The sequence below is a fragment of the Ailuropoda melanoleuca genome, chromosome 13, assembly GCF_002007445.2.
Source record: "Ailuropoda melanoleuca isolate Jingjing chromosome 13, ASM200744v2, whole genome shotgun sequence".
In the NCBI taxonomy this organism is placed as follows: Eukaryota; Metazoa; Chordata; class Mammalia; order Carnivora; family Ursidae; genus Ailuropoda; species Ailuropoda melanoleuca.
Window position 1 is genome coordinate 12,283,831 of NC_048230.1, and position 10,681 is coordinate 12,294,511.

Below are 10,681 nucleotides of genomic sequence, written 5' to 3' on the forward strand. Positions count from 1 at the left end.
GCCTCAAGCCTTCCCTGTGAACATTTTGCTTCTAAGAAAATGATTCTGAATTCTAAGTCACCTCACTGCTATGAGAAGATATGGTCTTGGCTAGTTTACCTCCCTTGATGCTTTTAAATCTTGGCAACAGTGCTGTGATTCCCACTTAAGCTGAAGTGCATGTGCTGTCAACATAACCAGGAGGAAAGATCCTGAACGCTCACCAAGAAACTATCTCCAAACCCAGGACGATAAAATGTCTTCCAAAATTCAAACTGTAACTTTCATTTTGGACTTCTCCTCCAGCTAATGTGGTCATGTGCAGATCAAATGTTTAGATTGATAAATGCGGCTTACTTGCGTAAGGGGCGCACTCATTGACAGAGCCCAGAATCCAAAGGTGATTAGTCGACTAAAGAAGGAAGATGAGCACCAGACAACCTTGTTTGTCATTTTGCCACTTAATCACATAAATCCCTTAACACGAAGTGCATCTGCATGGCAGGAAATTAAACACTGACAAAAATAAAACCAAAGCTCCCAAATCAGTTCAGACACCTGCTTCACAAGAGTAAGTGTGACAAGATTGTGGGAAGCAATTTTTTTCTGTAGACATTGTTGACATTTGAATATTGACATATATACTTTAGGAATTGTTTTCATAAGGGTGGCTGCTTTTTCTATAATGTAGGTACATATTATATCTTAGGTAAAAAGCAGACTGGATTTTAATTGAAAATAAATAGACCATCCTCTGACTGTGGCTACTAACTCATAAGCAATATATTGCTTATTTCAGAAGGAAACCAATTTAGAGATTTTCCCTGTCCCAATAAACACTAAAAGTGACTGACGTTTCTACACACATACTTAACCTATTTGATTCTGATCAAGATTTCCCTTATGAGCCTTAGTTGTTTAAATGAGTTCTTCATAAGGCAGATTCTAATACCCTAGCATATGAGAGTTATTATTTAAAGACTTTTTTTTATCCAAATGAAAAATATCAATTTAAAGACGATAGAATTTTTTTCTTGAAAGAAAACTACATAACTGTGGTGTTGTACCATCATGTGACAATTCTTTTTCTCCTATATTTCTTTTTTTTTTTTAGTTAAAACCGCAGATATAAAAACATGTGCAATCAGTTAACCATTTGAGAAAATATTGTGAAAAAGTAAAGTAGAAAATACTCTTTTCTGAGAAAAATATCATTTACAGGCACTGCTAATTACACATTTTTTTAAATTCAAAAATAATTTTAAGTAGGAAATCTTTAAGCAGAATTCAGCTTTCTTTTAACAGCCCGAATGGACAGAAAATCCCAGAGATGGTCAAACGCACCAGGCACCTACAGAACAACACCTGAGCAGATAAAACTCTGAAAGGATCCATGGAAGGTTTCCATGGCTACTGAGGGGAGTCAGCAGAGTGCCACAACTCTTTTCAAAATATACCAAAGTACAGAATAAAGCATTCCAAGCTCAAAATGAGCACTCAACAAGAGCTGCAAAGGAGGCTTTTACCTAATTAAAAGCTTAAATTTACAGAACTTCAGAGCATTGCCGTTTCAGCTTAACTTTGCCAAAATAATCAAGCAGAATGAAGCAAAACAAATAGGGGAACAACAAGCCTACCACTCTGGTTTTGATTTGCTGCCCATTACAGTTGAACGGTTTGGCCTGCTTGGGCTAGACTGCTTTCAAACGTCTTCCAAATGCCTTACAACGACACCTAATTTTACGTTTAACTCTTGGAGGAAAAAGTTGTTTTTCGTGTGATGGTATTTGTTCTATTTGAACATTATCAAACTGTTTGTTCTAATCCATTAGGAAAAAAAAAAACATAATAAAGCTCATCTAGAGGCTTTTTCCTAGTTAGGAGGGTGACTGAAAAGATTTAGGTCTTTAGCCTGTCTTTAAATCTTCTAAATGAAAGATGATTTACAATTAAGCTACAAAAATGTGAACACTCTCAAGTCTGGAAAGTTTCAGTCTGAATTTAGGTATCCTAAATCAATGCAAAAGACTCTGTCTCACAGAACCAAATCTTACAAAAATCAGCCTCTATGCTCAAGTCTTGTTAATAAATTATTAAAGGTTCACATACTATGTTTGAGCTCAGCTAGTTTCAGCTGTGATACTATCAGTATTCCCCTATAATGGGCCATGAAAAGGATAATGGAGCTTATATTTAAAGGTTAAATGGTATAAAGTGCTAGGAAATTGTCACATGAAGATACTTTTCTTTTTTTTTTTTAAGATTTTATGTATTTATTTGAGAGAGAGAGAGCAAGCGAGCATGAGCAGGGGGAGAGGGAGAAGCAGACTCCCCACTTAGCTGGAAGCCTGACACAGGGCTCGATCCCAGGACCCTGGAGTCATGACCTGAGCTGAGGGCAGATGCTTAACCTACTGAGCCACCAGGTGCTCCATGAAGATCATTTTCTTAAGAAAAAAAGAGGGGTGCCGGGGTGGCTCAGTAGGTTAAGCATCTGCCTTCAGCTCAGGTCATGATCCCGGGTCCTGAGATTGAGCCCCAGGTTAGGCTCCCTGCTCAGCAGGGAGTCTGCTTTTTCCCCTTCTTCTCCCCCTGCTCATGCGTGCGTGCTCGATCTCTCTCTCTCTCTCTCGAATAAATAAATAAATAAAGTCTTAAAAAGAAGAAAAAATGATTACACTTCTGATAATTTGATTATTTGGAATAGGAAGATAAGGTTTGCTAGGCCCTTCAGAAGACTTCTCCAGGTTTCATTGAAAATTAAGGTCAATTTTTTTCAGAATTGTAACAGAAACTTCAAATTGTTTACATTTTTAACCAGTTTAGGATGATCAAATTTGGGGGTCTCATCAGCATTAACTCCTTGCTTTCCCTTCTCTGTACAAAGCCAATGCCCTTGTCCTTGTTCAGAGAGCTTCTTTCCATTCAACAAGCACTACAAGTAGTAGAAAGGCCATGGTTAGAACCCTGGATTCGAATTCAGGCTATATAACTTTAGGGATATTTCTTTTCACCAGAATCACTTTCCTCATCTGGAAAACAATGGAATTAGACCAAGTACCTTTAAGAATTCTTCCAGTTTAGAACTCTGAGTTCTCAGCAAAGGAGGAACACCAAGCAATGGTGCACAGAGGTCACATTACCCAAGTCTCTCAGCAGAACTTTGAATAATTGAGTAAATGCTATAAAACTACCCAACTACCTGAACATTGAAAACAGCAACTAAAAGGCCAAAAAGCTAGGAGATTTTAAAATCTGCAGATAAAATCTACTAGAGAGAGAAAATTGCATGGAAAAGGTTGTTGTATGCGGTGTAGATATGCATAAATTCCATTTCCAGTAGTGGGAGGAAGAGAGGGTACAATCCAGGAAGAAGACTATGATGAGAGTGAGATTTACAAAACTGTGTCAGAAATGACACGTCTCCAACAGTGAACACACAGAATTTCTCAAAAACGAGGGTGATGGACTCAAATTTTTTTCACTACAGGCAACGTAGCTTGTGGCTAGAACATGGAACTAGGACTCAGAAGACAGACTCTGTTGCAGTTTAGGTTGTACTACTCATTAAGAATATGTGACAGAGAGGGGCGCCTGGGTGGCACAGCGGTTAAGTGTCTGCCTTCGGCTCAGGGCGTGATCCCTGCATTGTGGGATCGAGCCCCACATCAGGCTCCTCTGCTAGGAGCCTGCTTCTTCCTCTCCCACTCCCCCTGCTTGTGTTCCCTCTCTCACTGGCTGTCTCTCTCTGTCAAATAAATAAATAAAATCTTTAAAAAAAAAAAGAATATGTGACAGAGAAGTCACTTCACCTGTCCAATAATCATTTTACTCATTTGTAAGAGGAAATGGCAGGATTTGATCATTCAGGTCCCTTAGAGATCTTAAATGTTATAATTAGACGTGGTTAAAGAAAAGCACTCTTTCATGAAGTTAGCTGCAAATCTAAGAAAAGCCTTAAAAGTTGAGATCATACTATCCACTTCATACATTTTGGAAAAACGTAATGAAATGGTGACCGTGAAAGTGTTTCGTAAGCTGTAAAATGCTATACAAACAATGGTGGTAGGGGACATTATTATTTATCAGCGTTTGAGAAAAATGAGGAGATAATGTGGATGAAAATTTCAGCAGTGCCATAGTGGGTGGTCAACACATACTTTCTGCATAAATAAATAGATCCAAAGTAACACGTTCAGTCTCATAATGAGAACAACTGATAAACAGATTTGCCGATTTAAGAGGGAAACGCATATCTACATTGTGGAGAATGTGGGCAAATAAGAAGCCTAGTTCAATAACAAAGAATGTTTGGAAGGGTGCTTCCCAGTGCCCCCTCTACTCCCCCGCAAACTTTAAGTAGAATTCCTGCTTTGAATATCCTTTGGTTTCAAAAACATTAAGTGTCAACAATGTACAGGACTTTATGTTAATTTCTTGCTCATGAAGAGTAGGTGTTCTAGGATAAATAAGACAGTTCCTGGCCTCGAGCAGCTTACAAATAAATTTGGGAGAATGACAAATACATACTTAACTATAATATAATGTTTCAAGTATGGCAACAGAAGGAGTACCAGAACCATAGAGCATGGGAAATAATTCTGTTTGGGAAGAATGAAGGGTAAGAAATGGAGAAGAATTTCTGCAGGAGATAATATTCCTTGAAAGATGAATAGGATTTCATTAAGCTAAAAAGGCGAAAAGGCATTCCAGACAGAGACTGAAAGAAAGTGTTTCAGAGTAGAAATATAAGTGAGAACTAAAATCCAAGAGACAAAAATTGAGTATGAGGGTGACCAAGTAATGGTTAAAGTTTTAATTGTTTGAGTCATATAAGAGAAGCCATCATCTACAAGCACAATCCATTTTTTAAAGGTAGTATTCTTGGACAGATCGTTCCTTCCATTTCACGCCACTGTTAATTCCAAAAAGTGTCAACATAAGCGCATGTATTTTGCTGGGTATTTTGCAAAGGAAATGAAAAAGATAAGAAACTGATCCTTTCAAAGTTTAAATTTAGACTAATACAGTTTTGGGGACATCACATGGCTTTTTATTTTTTTTTTAAATTCCATATCTTAATTTGAATCTTAAAATGGGCTTAAAGGCAACATTGCCTAAAATAAATTGCATCAAAAATTATATAGCTAAATACGTATATTTAGGGGTCAAGATCTTAGTCTAACTCATATTGTGTTTAAGAGCTATCAGTTCTATTTTTAAACAGCATGAGTCATGCAATGGAGCTAACTTTTTTCTCTATATGGCTCAAGCATATATCTTACTTATTTCCATCTTTTCCCAGTGCATTCTTTGAACTCCCTACCAGAGAGGTGGCATATATTTTACTCACTTTTCTGTCACATCTAACTGCTTGCTAATTAGTCTGGTTGAAATATCTTTCCAAACTTATCCTTAGTACTAGTTAATCAACCTAAGTAGTCACTTTTGAGTGTTGCAATGTAAGACATACTATCCTTGCCACATTCCCAGATTCTACTGGCTTAGGTCCAGAGTTTGAGACTGGAAATTCAATCAGAACCATGCTTTTCTATGGAATTTGACCTTATATTATTTTTAACACATACAGTCCAACAGAAACAAACAGCCATGAAAAGGAACTTCACTTCTTAGGCACATTGCAAGCTGTTAGGTAAACATGCCATATTATGCCAAGTATATGGCTCCTAGGGACATTATCCTGCAGTTCTCTCATGCAGGAGATTCACTTTGCATTTTTGCTGTTAGAAGATATGAGTCTCTCCATCTGAATACAGCTGAGTAATGCTAAAGCAGGTGGTCTCATCTAGGAATCCTTTGGAGAAGATGGTTCTGGAGGGATGGGAAAGAAACCCTGAGCTTTTTTTCCCAGTCTTTTTATATTTCCCATGTTCCACAAAGGTCAAACCACTTTTATAAAAGGAAATGAAATGTTAAAAACCAGCACTAAAATGAAATCACTCTATTTTCTCACCTAACCCCACCAAAGTCAGGGTGTTTGGAGCTCATATCTCCCTATTTCCACTATCAGTGGATTCCAATTGAGGATTTTAAAAAAATGTCTCTATTTCATAAGCTGCAATTCTTCAGAAGAGGATATAATGTTGGTATTTCTTATTTAAGAAGTAATGAATTGGATAATAATGAACTGGATACTTTGATTTCTAAATCACAATTGAGTTTTTCATTGATTTCCTTTACCAATTACAACCTATGTGTAAGTACATTTAGTATATGTGTGATTCTATCTTTAAATACGTGCCTATATTAAGGAAGCAAGCAGGTTATTTTTAGGGGCCAATCCTGAAAGCCCTCACTTGTATGGCAGCATACTTTGCTTTGTAACACCTCCTTTTGGTTCCAAATGAAATAAACTCACTTTGATTAAAGCACATAGTTTCAGATGCATACAATGTAGATGGGAAGATTCACGTGACAAAGTTCATGTGTAGGGAGCGTCCAGCGACCGTATTTATAATAACATGTGAGAGGAGGCACAGCACCGTGGTTAAACATGCTGGCTATAGATGCAGACCGCTGGGCTTGAATTCAGGTTCTACCACCAATTGCCGTACAATCTTTCTTTGCCTTAATTGTCCCGTGTTTAGGGGAGATGACAATAATACCTAGGATTCAATCAATTAGTATTATTAATTATAATTAATATATCAATACAATTAATTATAATGTTAATAAAATATGCAAATTCCTTTGCACTCTGTGCGACACATTCGAGGCCTCCAAAAATGGTAGGAACTATTATTTGCATTATACTATGTACTTTACAGAGTGTTCTCACTGGCATCTCACTCGGTCCTCCTAATAACCTCGCTGCTATTATGCTGCATAATAGCATAATTCCGGAATGGATTCTGGAATCAGACTGCTTAGGATGGAAACCTAGCTTCCCCATTCACTAACTCTGCAAAATGGTTAAATGTCTTTTCTAATGCTTCAGTTTTCTTATCTGTAAAATAGAGATGATAATAATATCTACCTCATAACATTGTGTGTGCATGCAAAATACTTAGAAAAATAACAGCAGGTGTTTAATAAATATTAGCAGTTGTTCCTTCATTTTAAAGATGAAAAAACTGTTTTAAAGAGGCAAGCCCATGGGGCGCCTGGGTCGCACAGCGGTTAGGCGTCTGCCTTCGGCTCAGGGCGTGATCCCGGCATTCTGGGATCGAGCCCCACATCAGGCTCCTCTGCAGGGAGCCTGCTTCTTCCTCTCCCCCTCCCCCTGCATGTGTTCCCTCTCTCGCTGGCTGTCTCTATCTCTGTTGAATAAATAAATAAAATCTTTAAAAAAAAAATAAAGAGGCAAGCCTTTTGCTCAAAGGCATTAACTAAAAAGTAGTAAAGCTATAAACAAGAAAAAAACTCCACCGACTGTTACAAACTATTTTATGTTTACTTCAGAAAACACGTAAATGTATGCATTAAGTTTAGTGTTAGGCACTAATGACGTAAAAAAGAAGTAAGGCAGATTTTCCATATAGACAAAAATGGTTTCAATGTAATATGCTGACTAGAGATTTGCAGAGATTGCTATGGGATCACAAAGAAAAGTACTTTTTAGTTCAACCTAGGACCTCAGGAGAAAATGATGCCTGAATTGGGTTCTTAAAAGATGAGTAAGAATTAGCCAAGAAAAGATTCACGGGAAGTGCAATCCGGGTAGAGGGAACATAATGAGAAAAAGGCACCAAAAATATGAAATAACATATGCACATATGTAACAGTAAAAAAAAAAATCCAGTATTACTAGAGCATAAAATTCTAAATGGAGAGATGAAGAAGATAAGATTGGGCAATGAGGGGCCAGAGGTCTTACATGCATATTAAAGAAATACTGAACTTTTAAGCAGGAAGTTGTAGGTAGATTGTTCCGGGGGCAATACAGATGAAGATTTAGGAGAAGATCAGATGAGAGAGAGGCAGGAAGCCTAGCTGGAAGGCAGATTATGATGCAGATTCGAATTACAGCAGAGATGGAGAAGTTTGTCCTTAGACTGTATCTATAAGGTATTGACAGAACTTGGAAAAAAGTGAAACTGTTAAAAAAACATTTTGCAATGGTGATACCTTCAAAACAATTACTGTATCACCAATTTTATAGTTTTTTAAAATGACTTTTCTAATTGTTGACGGTTTACGTATTAGCTTGGTGTCATGTATATCTTTAATCCTACACATACCATATAAATATGTTAATGTCACTCCTTCAACTAGACTGTAAGGAAAAGCAAATTCTGATTATAATAAAACTTAATATCAGTTAATTACATGGTTAATAACAGAATTTAGCAAACTTATCTAAATAGAAATTCTAAAAGCAAAACAAGTATTCTCAGAATGGCCAGTAATTACTTTTCAAATTACTATTTTATGGAATGTTTTTAAACAAGAAATAATAATGACATCAAGAAATTTCCAGAAAGGGAAACTATACCTTTAAGAAAAGTTGCTGCAACATATCTGGGAAAGAAAACCTTTACAGAGACATGATCAAAGGATTACTGAGTTCCATTTAAAAAGCAACATGCACACCTGCTGAAATATTAGTTTCTATTAATGTTTACATGGTACTAGACTCTTTAGTGTTTTTCTTACAGCTTTTCTATAGGATGGGAAGTTGACAAAAGGTTATTTCTTTGTACCTTTTGAAAATTCTACTTTTGTCTAGAGGCTGAAACTTCTTTTGCCCCTCTCTTTTGTTCTATTGTACACATTGGTGGATTTTAATTTACGTGACTCACCATTAATGCAACTTGTGAAAAGTTCAGCATAACTGGTAATTAAATGAAGGCATTTTGGAAAACATTACAACTTTTGTGTTAATGGGTGTAACCCAAAAGATGGGCCTGTTGAATATTCTCTTTTATGTATTATGACTCTACCACATTAAAACCAGATGGTAAGTAAACACTAAATACACTTTAAAGTGCAAGGTATTATCAGGCAGAAATCACTGATCTTATACCTAACATGCTAACAATGATTAAACAATATTACCTATGAGTAAGAGAGTACTGCACTCTATATAAATTGCAAATTGTCTGAGCTCATTCAAAAATACTTTCAATCTGCCTTGAACTTCTTTTCACTGGAAACAATTATTACTAGGGACTATTATCTCTATAAAAACTAACAATGAAAATGAAGCAAAAACAAGCTGAAAAGTTCCTTAACAAACACTTATCTTTTTTTTTTTTTTAAAGATTTTATTTATTTATTTGACAGAGATAGAGACAGCCAGCGAGAGAGGGAACACAAGCAGGGGGAGTGGGAGAGGAAGAAGCAGGCTCATAGCAGAGGAGCCTGATGTGGGGCTCGAACCCATAACGCCAGGATCACGCCCTGAGCCAAAGGCAGACGCTTAACCGCTGTGCCACCCAGGCACCCCAACACTTATCTTTCTATAGAGCTAGAGGGTTGGATATTTTAAAGCTGAGAGAAGTTTCAGACACCCTAGATTAACACTGAAATTAGCTTGTCCACCTGGTTTTTTTTAAATGTGTTGATCTCCAAGACAAGAACCTGCATGCTAATTAGCACAGGTCTCATTTCAACTGATAGTTCAAAGAAGCACACTTTGGAAGGTATTGCAAAATTATAGTGACTAATTCTACCTGAGAACAATTAGGTACCTGTTTTCCTTTAAGTGTTTCACGTGTACATTTTTGTTACTCAAAGGCCAACTTTCATTTTAGATGTCTTGAACTCTTAGTGGGAAGCATTCCCTGTTTATCTCCATTTTTTTTTTAACTTCCAGACTCAATACCTACCATGAGAAGAAGCCAGAAAGAAATACTACAAATGTGCAAGTCATTACTATAAGCACTGAAAATAGAACATTTCTACAGGTTCAGATTTAGCTCATTTATCTCTTCTGTGTTTACCTAACCAGGCTACACCTATGTTGACACAATGATTCACAGAGAAAAATAAGAGCCCATATTTAAGCATAAAGATCAACAACAAAAAATACCACCCAGAGAAATACTGCTATTGAGTGAGATCATGAGTTAGCTAGAAAGATGTATAAATGAATTGCCAACCTAATGGCTCAGGTGCCAGGGGATACTAATTGGAGCCAAACCTCTGGTCCATCTTTGAATTCTTGTAGCTGACAATGTGAACACAAAAAAAAGGGGGCAGAGTGAGACAGGGGAGGAGAGGATCAGGGACTTACAATCACACTCGATGTCAGAACACATGTCTTTTCAAGGTCAAAGGAAAAGTTACATTTGTCACGTATGTAAGTTATAGGACTGGGGTGAGGTGTAGGGACACTTGAAGAACATATAAAACCATCAACATCAAAGTTCACTCCCTGACAAAATTAGTTTGTCAAAGCGAATATGTTTTTTTTTAATTTTTTTTATTATATTATGTTAGTCACCATACAGTACATCCCTGGTTTTTGATGTAAAGTTCAATGATTCATTAGTTGCGTATAACACCCAGTGCACCATGCAATACGTGCCGTCCTTACTACCCATCACCATTCTATCCAGGTCCCCCACCCCCTCCCCTCTGAAGCCCTCAGCTTGTTTCTCAGAGTCCATAGTCTGTCATGCTTCATTCCCCCTTCTGATTACCCCCCTTTCTTTATCCCTTTCTTCCCCTACCGATCTTCCTAGTTCTTATGTTCCATCTATGAGAGAAATCATATGATAATTGTCTTTCTCTGCTT